At 58.9% G+C, this 15,783-nt stretch overlaps 1 protein-coding gene across 7 annotated transcripts in view; it reads left to right on the top strand.

Moving 5' to 3' along the window:
* The window catches only part of RBFOX3 (RNA binding fox-1 homolog 3), a 131,226-nt gene that overhangs the window by 30,480 nt on the left and 84,963 nt on the right, over window positions 1–15,783 (top strand). The gene's annotated exons all lie outside the window — the stretch shown is intronic.

Genomic DNA, 15,783 nt, shown 5'->3' with positions numbered 1-15,783 from the left:
GCCCGGTCAAGGGACAACGCGCCACGTGCGAGGGGCCCCATTAAGTTTGTGTTAAGGATTCGTAATGCCCCTTAATTAGGGGCAGCTGCTCGCAGAAACCTGACGCTAATTGGCATCACAGCCTCCAGGTGGGCTGTAGGAATTTGTAGGAAAAAGTTGGGTGAGGTGGAGTCTGGATAAAGGAGGAGAAAGAGAGGGTCTCGCTTGGGCTGGGCGAGCAGTGGGGCAGAGGCAGGGAAGCGAGGCAGCTTTCCTTGGGCTTTTCTTCTCCCGAATTCCTGCCTGTCTCCAGGAATTCCGTTGCACGACGGGCTCCCTGTGCAGGTATGTGCGGGGCTCGTGTGCCGGGAGGGGCGGGCGGATGGCGAAGGCCCTGCGGGGGTCACCCGGGTTAAGTGTGCGAGGTGTGGAAATGGCCAGCGCCGTTCTCCAGCCGTTTGCCTGGTCCCCAGAGGTGTTCGTGCCAGGAGCTGCACCGCGCTCAGCGCTCGCAGCGTCGCTTGCAGCGTCACCTCCGAAGGCGTCAGGGCAGATCTGGAGTAAACAGCCGCGCTGTGGGGCCGGGGCAGCGTGTGGGGCAGGCCAGGCACGGGCAGGGTGTGCCCGGGGCTGGGGGCACGGGCCCCTCCGTGCGGAGGGAGCAGCCTGGCAAGGCGTTGGCAGCACTCGTGTTGTGCAGGCGGAGGGATGGGGGGAGCAGGGATTTCTCGGCTTCTCACTCCAGTGAGCGTGGCATTAACAATCCTAGCTATTTTCAGCTGCTTTTAGTGAAGGTTTGGCACTTACTCACTGCCTCCAGAGATGCCTGGCACTGGGGCAGGGCAGCTTTGGCTGCTGTGTTGTGTCCTGGGGGGCACGGCCCAGGGTGTGCCTTGTTCTTTTTCCCATCTAATGTGCCCACCATTCTCTGGGCTGTCCAGAGCTTGTGGTTCAGCTCTCAGTATTTTGAGGGTGCATCCTGCTGCCCGGTGCTGTTTGCAATCTGGTCATACCCAGAGCCAGAGGCCTGGCCATGCTGGGTACAGTGCAGAGATGAAGGCATGCTGCTTCCCAAACAGCTTCCTGTTTTCAGGCTAAAATGGTCGAGGCATGATAAATCCTCACAAAGCAAGAAATTAAGGCTGTTTTTCTGGATAACAGATGGAGAAAGAGCCTGGAGTTGATAATTTTCGGGGAGGGCTGATTGCAGTGGCTGGGGCTGGCAGAGCTGCCTGGACCTGGCTGTTGGTCGTAGCTCATTCCTGGCTCCGGGGAGAGGTGCCGAGCCTCTGTTGTTCCACAGAAAATACTGAAGAATTTTTATTCCCACCTCCCTCCCCTGGTTTGGAGTGCTCGGTGTGATTGTTTGGCACTGCAGAGAGCCCTGGCACAGGGCACACAGCCGGGTGGCCGCAGCAGCACGGGAACCTCGGCCAGTTGCTTCTGGGGGCAGAGGGGCCGGGGAGTCCCAGCCTGGTGGTGGCAGGCCAGGCTCCTCCTCGGTGACAGTTTGGGCTCCGTGTGGGGACAGGCACTGCAGGACCGAGGTGCTGAAGGAGCTGTTGGTGACAGACCCACCCTGGGAGGCCGCTTGGTGAGAGCCTGGCATCTCTCCTGGGCACCCCAGGCTTGGTGACAGGGCTGTGGCAGTGCCTCTCCTGTCCCTGCTGCTCCTGGGCAGCCTGGGTGATTTTAGGATGGTTTTGGATACCAAGCCTTGCTCTCTGTGATGCCTCCTTTGGAGAACCTCCTTCTGCAGCCTTCCTCCCCAGACTCAGCCGGTGCTCCGCGCTCCCCTCGGTAACAAGGGCTGGGATTTTTCTCTTTCCCGGTTTCAGTTTCTCCATCTCCCATCACTAGAACATGTCGTCCTGAATTACCAGGATGACATCCCAGGCACTGGCACGGCTGGGCAGCCTGGGCTGGTGGCAGAGCCTGTCCCTCTGCGCAGCTGCTGCTGCTTTGCCGCTCTGCCCTGCACAGCAGGATTCCTCTTTGCCACCCACCATGGGACAGCTGAGCTCTTTTGCCACCGCGGCTGAGGGGGATCTCCCTATCTGGAGGGGATTGTGTTAATGGGGCTTGAGCCAGCTGGCTTCAGGCACTGGGGGTGCTGAGGGTCCCCTCCAGCAGCTCGGGCCGAATTGCTCCTTTAGTGTGTAAAGGTTTTTCAGCTGTGCATTTCTTGAATTAGTTTGTCGGCACAGCCCTCAGCTGCTCAGCTGACGGTGGATAAATCCCTCTGAAGGTTATTGAGATAATAAAAGGCACGAGGGAAGTTCCGTAATTTATTTGAGTTCTCTTTTAATTTACAGCCTTACAGGGTGAGAGCTCGGCGGATAATGAGTCCTTATGGCAGATCTGCTCCTTTCCAGGGGCCGTGGCAGAGAAAGGGGAGCTGGGGGTGAGGTTTGAGTCAGGGGAAGGTGGAGGGGTTGTGCTGGAGGTGCTGCAGTTGTGGAGCTGCGGCTGGGGCTGTGCAGAGCTGGGAGCGTGGAGCTCCTTGGGCATCAGCACGGAGCTGCTGAGAGCTCTTCCATGGGGCTGCTCCATCCCTGCCTGGGCTGGGCTGCTCTGTGCTGCTGACAGCAGCTTCTCCTTCCTCCCTCCCTCCTGGCTGTGCAGGCAGCGGCTGCTGTTGGTGCTGTTCCAGTGCTTTCTGCTGGAATTGTTTGAGGTATTTTGGGATGTGTGTTCCTGCCAATTAATTGACAGGCTGGGATACCAGATGAGGAAGCAAAATCGTCTTCTCTGTCGTTTTGTTAGTTGCTGAGATTACGGTTGTTTTGAACCTCTAATAAACCAGGCTGAAGGCAGTTCTCCCCTTTGCTCCGCTCCAGGCATCCCTGTCTCTTCCTGACTAGATAAAATTGAATTTCTAACGGGTAGAAACATGCACAGGAATGCAGGATCCCTTCTCCTGTTCCATTACCCACTGTGAATGTGTCCCCTCCCCCTGCCACCCTTGTCACCTGGGAGGTTCAGGAGCTGGGAGGATGGATCCTGAGTGGGAGGAAGGGGATCCAGAAGGTTTCCTTGAGGGGAAAAGCTGGTTTCTCCCAGTGTTTTGCAGTTGGTTTTCCCAAAGGTGGAAGGAAATGCACGCTCCCATGGGCCCTGCCAGATTGCCTGCATTTCCCCTCTAGGATGCTTTTCTACCTGGGGGGGAAAGAATGAAATAAAGATTCTTTTGGAATGTGGGCTGGTGCTGCTGTGGGAGGTGTGAGATGCTGGGATGAGGATGAGGATTTCCCAACCCCAGCAGGTTCCCCTCTCTCCTGCCTGTGCTGCTGCTCCCCTCTGGTGCTCAGTGCTGCCCAGGCAGGAGGTGGGGGTAAAATGGGATTTACACATATAAGAGGACCTGGACTGATGGATTTTGAATGGAACCACTGCTGCTCCCTCCGGGCAGTCTGATGGATTTGGGAGTTCCTGGAAGTGGGAATCTGGGCAGTGGCCTGGGAGCTGTAATCTGCCAAAGTTATTGGAGGGACCTGTGAGTGTGTTTGGAGAAACAGGGCAACTGAAGCCAAGGAAGTCACCACAGCTGGAATTTATGGAAGTGATAAAACAACTTTTGACAACAGGCTCAGCTCCCGGCAGCTCCTCTGCAGCGAGAGAATATTTTCCTCCTGTTGGATCAATAAACAATTAATTCTAAAGCAGGAGCTGGAGCAAAGGGGAGAGTTTTCCAGGCTTCTAAACTCTTAATCAAGCCCTGGGTGAAACACAGATGTGAAAATCTGAGACCTGCTGATAAAATCTTGACCTTGATAACAGGTTCCTCAGTTCCTGGGCCATGGATGATACTTCCTTGGCTGAATAAATCCTCTTGTAAATATTGAACTTGTTCCCCGATATTTATGCTTCCAATGTGTTTAATGTAGCTTTGCTTAATAATCTGCTTCAAAATGCTGACTTTCTCCCCCCACATTTTAATTGGATTCTAATTTCCATTCAAAATCAGCTTAAATTAAATGTGTTTGAAAATATAGTAAATAATACTTACAATTCCCTTACTCTTACCATAAGCTGTGAAAATAAAGACTCAAATAACCCATTTAAAGATGCTCGTGGTGCAGCCCTCTCCTTAGCAGAAAAGCCAGCATCCTTTGGCTAAACGTGATGGTGTAGGGAGTTGTGCCCAGCCGGGCTCAGGGAGCTCTGGGCTCTCTGGGGCTCAGAGTGTGGGGCAGGAGGGGAGAGCTGGGGCTGCTGGCACTGCTGTGCTGTGTCTGTGGCCATGGCCAGTCACTGCTGACAAACCTTTGGCTCTGGCAGCTGCCGTGACTGACAGAAAGGGGGGTTCTGATGGAACTTCCCCAAACACTGCTGGGGTCCAGCCACGGGTGGGCGTGTGCTGTCGGGTTGTGGGTGTGCTCCAGCACAGTCTGTCTGTGGGAGGAGAGACTCTGTTCACTCTCCAGGGATTACTGGGCTTGCCCAAGTAAGGTTTGCCTGTTTTGCAGGAAAAAAGGCTTTAGGGACCTCTCATAACCTGTGCTTTGGGCTGTGGGCAGTGGTGGCAGCTCTGTGCCATGGGGATGGGAGCTGCTGGGGGTGGGCACTGCTTTGGCTGCTGTCTGGGCCTGGGATGGTGATCCTCGAGGATCACCAGGTGCCACTGCCCTGGTGCCTGAGTGTCTCTCTGGCAGGATCAGGGCTGCAGGGCTCTGTGTACGGGTGTTGGGCACGCAGGGGTGGTGGAGAATATTCCCCTGTGCCAAGGGGACCGTGGGCAGCCTGGGGCACCTACTGCAGCCGCCAGGATCCAGCCCCAGGTGGGTGCATGGGATGCTCCTGAGGGCAGTGCTGTGGTGAGAGGCAGCGTGCTGGCACGACATCATGTGGCAGCAGCACTGGTGGGGCTCTCCCTGTGTCCCCTCCACAAGAACAGGGCTTGGGGCGCAGCCACCAGAGCCCCCCGGCCACGAGCAGGCGAGGGCTGCCTCACCAGCAGATCCATCTGGGAAGGTGCTTCACGGACTATGCAAATCCCGGCGTGGAGAGAGGCCGAAATTGTTCCGTGCATTGCCAGGTTTTTTTTTAAATAAAGCTCTCTCCAGTATATTGCAGGAGTAATTAGGAATCCTGAGCTGGCTGGATCTCGATCTTTATAGCAACACAGCTGATAAAGCATGATTCAGGGACCTCGTTAGCTTTTTTTAAAGAAGTTTTTATTTAACTTCCGTGAAGTTGCCATGGTTACCCCTGTGCATGGCTTCCCTGCCTCTCCTGCCTTGAGTGCAGCTGCCAGTGTGGAGAATGAAACATCTACATTTGGAGCAGCCGTGGCCTCCCCCACCACCATGCTGGGGCTGCGGAGCCTCGTCCCTCTGCCCACCCTGGAAAAGATTCCTGTTCGAGCTGTTTGATGGGCTGAAGCTCAGCCTGGCTTGGCCAAGGGCTTTTTCCTGGAGCAGGCGGGGAAGGGGGCTGCTCTGCTGGTGTCATTGGTGACACCGAATGTGCCACGGTCACTGGAGGCTCCCATTGTGTGACACAAAGCTGCCGTGGGGCACAGGAGGCACTGGGAGCAGGGGCCAGAGCCCTGAGTGTGGTTTGGCTGGCAGGGCCCCGCTGTCCGGGGGCCAGTGGAGGCAGGGGGTTTAATGAGTGCCAGATGAGTTCCCCCAGCACAACGCTGAGAGGTCACAGACGTGGGCACAGGGGAGCCCGGGTGGAGTATGAGATCAGGCCGTTCCTGTGATGATGGCCGTGAGGTGAGGTACTGACAGAGGTGGTTTGTGATTCTGTGCCTTGAGCCAGGCAAAGCCCCGGGGCTGGGGAACCAGGGAGCAGCAGCCACCCCCCATCCAGCTCTGGGTGCTGGGGGGATGCTGAAGCCTCCGGAAGGGCCGCTGGACACTTGAGCAGTGGGTGGATGGCAAGGTGAAGCTGTGCTGCCAGTGCAGGGCTGTGATCTCTGCTGGCAGGGGCACTGGGCTGGCAGTGCCTGGTGCTGCTGCTGTGCCACCTCCCGTCCCCGTGGCAGCGGCGGGGTAACGGGGACCTCGCGCTGGGCCGGAGGTGGCCATCTGTCCGGGCAGGGCTGGACTCTGTCCTCATTCTGTCAAAGTTTTGTCAAGCTTCCCCCCTGCTCCTCTTGGCGTTTTCAGCAGTGCGGGGTGGGAGGGTGCGTGGGAAGTGAAGCCGCACCAGAAATAATCCTGCGCGTCCAGGGTGCGAGCGGCGCCGCGGGGAGGCTCGGCTCCCCCTGCCCGCCGGCTCCTCGCCGCGGCCACAAAGTCCCCAGGCTGAGAGGAGCAGCTTTTATTTGTTTGTCTCCCCCACCTTCCTCCTTCCCCCTTGCTTTATTTCTCTTTTCCCTTCTCCATTTTCCTTCCCGATGAAAGATTTTCTCGCAGTGCCAAGGCAATGTGACCTGGTTCCGTAATAAAGAGGAGGCTTATTAGAATTAAAGCCCAACAGTGTTAAAAAAGCAATCTTTGCAAGATTGAGGCCATGAGGGAATTGTAAATTCTCAGCGAAGACCTCATTTAAAGACTGGGATGAAAACACATGCGCGTGCACGCACCGAGGCCTGGCACTGCGAGGGCACATCTGGTTCAAGAAGAATTTTGGGGAGGATGAGGATCAGAGCAGCCCTTGGGTCCTCAGGGCTTTGCTCGGGGTCCTCCTGCTGGCCGGGCGTGCCGGTGGCTGTGCTGGCTCCGCGCACATCGCTGGAGTTCGGGTTTGTTTTTCCTTGTTCTCGGGGGATCCCCTGTGCTGCATCCCCGCTCAGCCCCTCCTGGCGCAGCCGCCCACCCGGCGCGGGCCGGCAGCGATGGAGCCGGTGAGTCAGGCTGCCCGGGCTCCCCCGGCTCAGCGCAGCCCTCTCCCAGCTGCTCACCACAGAGACGGCCCTCGGCCTGGGATGGGTGCTGCCCTGTGGGGAGAGCCGGGATGGGGTGTCCCTCTCTGGGGCGAGGTTGTGCCGCCCTCGTCGAGCCTCTGCCCTGTTGCTAGCTGCGGATGCTGTGTGCCCAGGATGCCCCTGCAGATGCAGGTGAGGGCTCGCAGGGGCTCCCGGTGCCCCCCAGGGTGGAGGATGCCATGGCTTTGGTCTCATCCTGCCCAGGGCACTTTTCCCTCTGCCCGTCTGGTCGGCCGGGAGCTCTCCTCGGTGTCTGGGGGCAGCCGAGTGGCTGCTGTGCCAGGGAGCAGGGCTGTGGTGGGCAGCAGGTGAAGAGACCCCGCTCCCTTCCTTCCCTCCTTCCTTCTGCGGTTTTTCTTCTCCACGGCCGCAGGGAGCGAGTGTGGAGCCCCAGAGGTGTGGAAGGCCCGGAGCCGCCGCAGTGGGAGCTGCAGCGCCCCGCTGCTCCCCACGGTGCTCTGTTGGTCTGCTGGGGTGATTTGCTGTTCTCGGTGTGATTAGAGAGCGGCTCTCCTGGTGGGCTCAGCAGCAGCGCACACCTGCGGGCAGCAGGAGATGGCAGCAGCCGAGGCAGCGCTGACACGTGTCCGGCGGCTCAGGGCCCCCGGCCGGCCTGCGGGAGCCCTCGGTGCCCAGCTGGGCGGCCGGGCTCCTCTGCAGCCATGGCCAAGGTCAGCAGAGGCTCTCGGTGAGGTGCAGCCTGAGCCTGGCGCTGCAAGGGACAGAGCTCCATCTCCAGGGGTCGGCTCTGGGGCCGTGGCTGAGGCTCCCTCAGTGCCTGTCCTGCTGTGGGACTGCAGAACCAGCTGTGCCAGAGGGACAAACTGCCGTGTGCCAGAGCCCTGCCGATGCACGGGACACCGCAGGGGTTTTGCCCCGGGTGCCCCTCAGGTGTGGGGCACCCAGGGCAGCTCCCCGGGTGGCTGTGCTGTGCTGCTGGGGTGGCTGGTGCTGGCTCAGCTGTCGCCTTTGTTGTCAGTCCTGCTCCAGGATATTTTTAGCGAGCCAGAGCTGTGCCCAGCTCTGCTCCTCAGCACCTCCTCACCTTCCACAGGGGTCTCTTACAGGGGTTCCTTCCTGAGGGGCTTGGAGCAGATCCCTGCCCTGCTGCCTGTGGCCTGGAGGAGCAAGGCTGGCACTGCCACCTCTCCCTAACGTGCCATTAATGTAATGTCTTGTCCAGGAGCCTTTCCTGCAGGATAAATGGCCTTTCCATCCAGAGCCTGTGTGAATTACGCTGACGTTTTTCTCCGGAGTAGATGTGTGCAGGGCAGCTGGGTGTTGGATTGGTGAGAGGCAAGAGAAGCAATCTCTGGGAGGCCATCAATTTGGATTAGGCTTTGTGGACTGGGATGGAGGGTAATCACCATCCCTCATTTCAGAGAGGTAAGAAACAAGTCACCTTCTTTATGGATCATTATAGCTGCAGCAGGAATTGCTTCCACCTTGGCCGTGGCCCGGATCCCGCCGGGCCCAGGGCGTGGAGGAGGGTGTAAAGCCAAAGGAGGGAGCTGGATGAGCCAGACCCCAGCCTCGCTGGGTGCTGCTGCCACGTCCCCTCCTGGATGAGATGGCCCTGCTGCGGGGGGCTTATCCCTGCCGCCCTCCCACCCTCGCTCCAGCGGCTGGGATCGGCTGAGGCGAGGTGAGTGGTGGGAGTCAGGGAGGGAGCAAACACTCCCCAGGGAACTGGGCTCTGGATCTGTCTGGGGTGGGATCACATCCATTCCCCTTGCCGTGCCTCTGCCTCAGTTGGGCTCCACCAGCAGCGCCTGGCAGTGTGGCCCCTTCGACGGGCGCCGTCCCCTGGCACGGCAGCGACAGGGAGCCCGGGCTCCAGGGACACCGCACCCGCCATCCCGGCTGTGGCACGGGCAGTGGGTGCCCGCTCTCCGGTGTCCCTGCTCCCAGGCTGCCGTGGCAGGAGCTGACAGCAGCGCTCCTGGGCATCCTCCTGCCGCCGCCCTCGCACGCCCACGCGCAGCGGCGATGAAAGGCACAGCCCGTAAACAGGGGAGAGGAGGAGGAGGGATGGGATGGATGGAAATGGGGCAGCGGCCGAGCTGGGGGAGCGCGTGTGTGGAGCTGAAGCAGCCGAGCCCAGGCGGTGGGGCCAGGACTCTGATGCCAACTGGGGTGGGAGCTGCTCAGGGCCAGCGGGGAGGAGAGATCTGCTGTGGCCTCGCTGAGCGAAGGCCTCCCCTCCCTCCCTTTTGTTTGTACTTTTCTTTTCTTTTCTTCTTCTTTTTTTTTTTTATATCTGAGTGCTTCATTTTCCAGAAGCTGTCATTTTACATAAACCTCTCAGCGAGGTACATCCATTCCCACTGCCAAAATCTCCATATCAAACACTTGTAACAGGGCGCTGAACTGACAGCCCTGCCTGTACACGCTCTGTGCCTTTACAAAGGGATGCTGCGTCGGGGAGGGATATAAATACCCGCCTTGCCGTGACACGCAGCGCACTCGCCAGCTCGTGCTGCCCTGCTCTCTCCCTGCCCAGCTAGGATTTATCTGGAGCCTCGGCACAGGCACCCGCAGGCCCCATAGCGCCGTGGCAGGGTGCAGAGGCCATGCCGCTGCTGTGGCATTGCGTGTGCTCTGAGCTGTGGGTTTGGGGAGCAGGAGTCACCTGGCAGTGATTCCTGCAGCCCCTGCGCGTGGGGAGCCTTGGCGTGATCCCAGGGCTGAGTGCTGGCTGTGGGGGGGTTCCTGCTGCCCAGGTGCCGGCAGGATGCTCCTTCCCAGCTTAGCCCTAGGTAACCCACACGCTGTGGTGCCGCAGGAGTGGGGCTGCTTGGCCTGAAACTCTCTCAGGGCCTCAAATCCTGTTTCAATGGGAGTAAGGACAGAGTGTGTTAAGCAATCCAACTGCTTCCTTTTCAAATGAAATTGTTTTCTTCTGGATGAAGTTCAAATCCAACCCCAAATCCCTGTTTCTTTGCAAAGGAGAAGGAAGGAAATGCAAAACATGCTCCCCACCCCCCAAGTCTATCAGTCTTGCAGCTGATGAGTGGAACCATTCCTGCTCATCCTGGGATTCCCTCCTCCTTGCAGGGACGGCAGCCGGGCTCTGTCACGCTGCCTGTGAGCCTCAGCTCTTCCCCAGGATGGGGCCTGGGCATCTGGGCAGGCAGTGGAATGCTGGAGCAGCTCCCTGGGGAGCACTGAGAACCCCTGGGGCCACCACAGTCCATGGGCACCTGGCTCTGCCCGTGGTGATGTGGCTGTCACTGGCAGGGCTGTACCTGTCCCCTGTAATTCTGTGCTTGGTGATTTCTTGTGCTGCTCTTCCAGACGGGGACCTCGATGTGGGAAAGATGAGACTTCTCTTTTTTTATGTAATACCATTAAATGGTTTTAAATTGAGTTCATTTTGGCAAGTTTGATGATAATTTTTTCAGCAGCTCGACTAGGAGAGACAGGTCTGTGCTCTGCTCTGTTGCTTTCCATACCAGGGAGGCTCCAGGACTTGAGATGTTCCTGGGCTGAGCTGTGTCCGTGCTCAGGAGTCCTCTGAGGTCTCTGGGCCCAGCTAAGGCGGTGGAGGCACATGTATGGGCGAGTGTGTTGTGTCCCCAAAGCTCCTGTCCCCCCGGGTGCTGCTCTAGGCCAGGTCTCTGGAGACCCCAGCCCGGCTGGAGCTGCCAGCAGAGGGTTTGCTGGGCTCCAGCTGGGGAGGCCCGTGGGTGCTGTGATGCAGTTGTGGTGCCCCAGCCGTGCGTGGGGAGGGCACAGTCACAGCCAGACTGGGGGTGGGTGAGCTGCCTCTGCTCTGCCTTGTGCTGCAGCTCCTTCCAGCCACGATGAATCAGCCTTTCCCAAGGACCTGCGAGCAATCTGCCACCGCTGTGGCCTCGGGTCCCTGAGGAGTCACAGCCCTCCCTGGGCAGGGAGCCATGAGGTGAGGGCAGTGGCAGTGCCAGCTGCGGTGGCATCTGCTGCTCTTGCTGGCAGAAGGCACAGATCTCGACGTTGGTGTCCCCAAACTGCTCCTAGCAGAAAGCAGGGCACCATGCTGGTGATGCTGCTGGCACCAAAGGGCAGCTGCTGGGGGCTGTACCATCCCTGAGGGGCTGCTGCACCCTCGGGGACCCGCTGTGGGCTTGGGCAGCTGCTGAGCCCAGCCAGGAGCAGCCCCTGGTGCCGGGTGCCTCCAGGCCACCTTCCCTCTTCCCTGCCTGCTCCCGAGGCTTTTCCCTTCCTCCCACCTGCAGGATGCTGGCCCAGGACGGGGCAGGAATGGGGGTTTGCCTGGAGCTGGGTAGGGGCTCGGCTGGGCTGTGAGCGATGGAGGGAAGTTGGGTTCTGCTGGCAAAGTTTGTGCCCGTTCATCACGGGCAAAGGGATGTTTTGGTACGTGCTGATTAACTGCCTCCTCCCGAGGTGCCACGGCGAGATGAAATATGAACAACTGCATTCTTTGACTTAAAATTTAATTAAAACTATATATCAAAAACGTGAGACCCCAGGCTTAATAAAACCTGATAAAATTATACTAATACACTTCAATTTCAATCCAAGGCTTCCTGATGGAGGAGCGTGAGAGGCTGAGCCTGTAACTAGATTAGAAACACCTCCTATGCAATATTTATGGTGCTGTCCTGCTTGAGATGCATGGCTGCCGAGGAAGGCTCTGACACGGTGATGAAGAGGAGTTGTCAGCCTGGCTTATGCGTAAATAGGAGAGAGGGCGAGATCGTACGGGCTGTTCCTGGGGGGGAGAGTGACTTGGGCAGGGGCTGAGCTCATGGAGGGAGGAAGAAAGGGAGGGAAGGAGGAATGCTGCTCCCCCCATGCTGCTGTGCCCTGGGGTGATCCCTGTCTGTGGGCCAGCAGCTGTGAGCTGGGCTGGACTGAACTGAGGGGTGGCCTCTGCCCTAGGGGCTTCTGACTGTGGCCACTTCACCTTTGCAGGGGATTTACTGAGCGAGGATGGGCAGCTCAGAGCCGTTGCTGTCAGCTGGGGAAAACAAGCTGGTTTGTTCCGTGAGCAGGAGTGTGGCTTGGCCAGCAGGAATGGTGGCCACCAAGCTGCTGGGGGCATCCTGTGGCCGCCTGCCTCTGCTTCAGGCAGAAATCAGGAGCACTCGGTTCTCCACATGGTTCTCTCAAACAGGCTCCCTCTGGCACAACCCAGAGCATCGTTGCTGTTGGAGCCTTTCTGTGTTGTCCTGTATCCCCAGAATTTCACTTGTGGGTGGAAATACCCCAGATTTGTGTCTGTAGAGGGGTTGGTGACTGGGGAGGTGTCACCCCACGCTGTTCAGAGGGATCTGGGGTCATCAGCAGGGCTCGGTGTGGCACAGGCGGCTCGGGCAGAATGTTAATGTGGAGCATAAATCCTGCTGAGACAGGGGAGGTCAGAGCAGGGAGGCAGGAGCAGTAAAGCACTGCAGGCACAGAGGCTCCATCCTTACAGGAGAATCCGGGGGCTCCTGACTGAGCACAGGGAAATGGGTGGTGGTGCTGCAGGGCTGGGTGGGGACAGAGCAGGTTTTGGGGGCTGAGGGCTGTGGTGCTTGGTCTGCAGTGATGCAGCCAGTGGGGCAGGGGCCGTTCTGCCACCTTCCATGCCTTGGGTCCTGCCTGAGCCCCTCATAACCTGGCTCCATCTTGGATGAGGTCGTTGTGCGGCATGGGCATGGGCAGGATGCTGAGGGTGGGGTGCCAGAGTCCCGTGTTGGCTCTGGGGGGTGCCCAGACCTGGCAGTGCCCCAGTGCTCTGTGCCCATCTCCTGCAGCTGCCCCCACCCTTCCCCCCTCTGCTCTCCCTTCCAGGTGAGCGGGCACGCGTCCCCCTGGAGCGCTGACGTGTGCTGGTGCTTCTCCAAGGCTGTGGCAGCAATTCCAGCAGCCAGCGGCCTGGCATGACCCCGGGAGCTGGAGGAAGGGGGGTGAGGTGGGCTCTCAGCTGGCAGGAGGGGACCTGACAGGCAGCAGGATCCGCTCTGCCAGCCACAAGCTCCCTTGCCCCCTCTGCAAATCCCTGGGGAACTTGGAAGTGAGGGCAGAGCAAAAGGGGAAGGGATGGGCTTTGTGTGCTGATGCCCATCCTTGCTGCCTCCCCACATCCCTCCTTGCCCAGGCTGTGCCCGGGTTCATCCCTCGTCCTGCCCCTCTCCCAGCCCCGTGGGGCCAGCCCTGCTCCCTGCTCCGTGGAGCTGTATTTTCAGAGACTGTGGGGGATGTCGTGTGTGTAAAATTAGCGCTGCCTTGTTAGTGCTTCTCAGGCTAATTCGGAGTGAAATGCTTTAGCAGCGGTGGGCTGATTCTATCAGGAGAACAAGAACTAATTAAATTCACTCTGACCATCAAGCAGTAAATTATTTATACCCAGACAGATGCAATCTAATCTGTAGCGTCCAGCCCCACTGAACCTGCAGCCTCCCTGGGTCGGGGTGAGGAGCACACTAGGCAAAGAGGGGAAGGGCAGAGCAAGGGTTACCAGAAAGGCAAGGGTTTGTTTCCCTTCTGGTGGCAGTGCTGCAGCCCGTGGGCCTGCCTGGGGAGCTCTGGGGCTGGGAGCTGGGAAGAGATGGGGTGTCATCCAGCAGCTGCCCGTGCTCCTCCACCCCGGGGAGCTGCCCACAGACCCCCACTGTCGGCTGGGGAGGTGTTTGCCAACACCAGCCGAGCGATGTGGGAGTTCTCCTCCTCCCGGGAGGAAGGCCAGGCACAGTCAGAGGTCCTCACCTCTGTTTTTGCACCACTGTGCTGTGGTCCCTGTGCTGCTGTTGGATCTCCATCACCCTCCTCCCTGTGCCTCCCCAGGCCCGGTGCTCACAGCCTCAGCTTGGGGCAGGTACGAGCCATTATCATCTCTGCAGGGTTTTGTTTTTTGGTGATCTGACCCGCTGCCTGATTAGATCATTCCTGTCGCACAGTGGAGCCGCAGCTTTCTCTGCCTACGAGCTGCAGTTCACTCTAATTGTGATTGAGCCGAGATCCCTTTTCTCTCCAAACCAAAGGGAAGAGAGAAAAATCATTTGCTGATCCTCTGGGGGTTGTAAAAGATTCTGGCAGCCTGGGAAACAGCTCTGTTTGTGACTGGGAAAATGGTATGGTGAACATGATCTGGTTGTTACCTGTGTTAGAGGGACAGAAGGGTAAAATTCCAGAGCATCACAGGGAGGGATGGATGGCCCTTGTCCCCTCGGGAACGGGATTTGCGTTCTGTCCTCGGGCAGGCGTGGTGGTGGGAGGGCTGCTTTGACTGGGAAGGGCTTGGTTCAGTCCAGGGCAGGAGCCCCTGGGAACATGTCAGGGTGACCGGTGGGTGCCCCCGGGGCCGGGCAGGGCGGGCAGCGCTGGGCTCGGCTCTTCTCCAGCTGCAGCCTCCAGCAGCAGGGGCACCTCTGGTGGGATGGCCGGGAGCTGCCCCAGGAGGGACGGAGGGCTCCTCGGGGCAGGGTTTGGGCTGGAACCAGCCTGTGCCCACGGGGGCTGAGCTCCTCCGGGCCGGGGCAGAGCTGGTGCTGCTGCCCCGAAATTCCTCCCAGGAGGCGGCGGCACAGGCAGGTTCCCGGGCCGGTGCCGCTTTTGCCCGGAGCACGCAGGCACTCGGCACCATCCCTTGCCACAAGGCGTTCATTTTTCCGTGCTGCCGGAGGTGCAGCCCGGCAGAGCCCCGGGGGGAGCCGGCAGCGTGCTCGGCTCAGCTCCGCTCCGCCTGTGCCGCGCTTTGGGGACGGCTGAGCCCGAGCCGGGCTCGCCTTTGCGCCGGTGATTAATCTCTGGAGCAGGGGAGGGATCTCCTGTTATGAATCAGGCTCGTAACTCCCGGCGCACATATTTCCAAAGCCCCGCTGAACTATTAATCCAGCCGGCTCCCTGGGGCAGGGAGGATGGAGGGGGAAATGTCACCTTGTGGCAGGAGAGCTGTGATAGGCAGCCAAGCCAGCAGCTCTGTCTTGGAGATGGCTCCTGGTCTCCAGATCCCACCGATGGACCATGTGGCCTCACGATTGATTTAAAAAGGAGAGGAGAAAAGAAAAAAAAAAAAAAAGAAAAAAGAAAAAAGGCAACTGCTTCACTCTGGCTTTGCTGCTGATGCTGAGAGGACAGATTTGCCTGCTGGCAGCTCTGCCATTAACTGGATGAGCTGTTCAAGTGTGGGTTATGGGTTTGGGATCAGCCTGACTGTGCTGGAGAAGGCCCACGGTGCTGAGCCCAGATGGATGTGGGGCCTGGGGGGAGCTGACGTGCTCTTTGCAGGGGTGGCAGAAGGTGGGACGGAGGCGCCTTCCCTGGGAGCAGATAACCTTGGGAGGGAGAGAAGCTCTCCCAAACTCTGGCCAGTCCCTCCTGGCTGCATGAGAGTTATTCACGGTGGGGAGAACAAGTGCTGCAGCACCCAGCAGCAGAAGGGCTGGAAGTGGAGCAAGGGAAGGGAGATGGGAATTGGGTAACAGGAGGTTCCTTCCACTGGGAGGGAGGGAGGAATTGGGAATTTCCCAGCAGCGCTGGGAGAGGAGCCATGCTTTCAGAGTCTGGGGATGACTTCCAGGCTGCAAATTTCCCTTTCCAGCCCCAAAGCTGCCACAAGAATCCTCCCTGCTCCTGCAGGGAGCTGGCACTCATGGCCCTGGCATCCCTGGGCTGCTGTGGCAGGGTGAGAGTGAGCTGGACCCAGCAGCTGCCAGCGAGGAGAGGGACAGGAGGGATTTTGGTTTTGGCGCATGAAGATCACTTGGACACTGAGCACCAGAAGCTGAAGCAGTCAGGAGTTGCTCCCAGCTGCTTCCTTTGGGCAGGATACGAGTGTTCACAGCCTGGGATGCTCCCACACTCCCAGTGCTGCTGTCTCCTTCCTCCTGGGTGGATCTCACCTGGCAGTGCCAGTGCAGTGCAGGAAACACAAGCATTTTGATATTTTTTATTTTTATTTTCCATTTTTGCCACAGTTCTGCAGCCCCTCTGTC

The sequence above is a fragment of the Sylvia atricapilla genome, chromosome 18 (assembly GCF_009819655.1).
Source record: "Sylvia atricapilla isolate bSylAtr1 chromosome 18, bSylAtr1.pri, whole genome shotgun sequence".
NCBI classification, from domain to species: domain Eukaryota; kingdom Metazoa; phylum Chordata; class Aves; order Passeriformes; family Sylviidae; genus Sylvia; species Sylvia atricapilla.
This window is presented reverse-complemented; position numbering and strand designations above follow the sequence as displayed.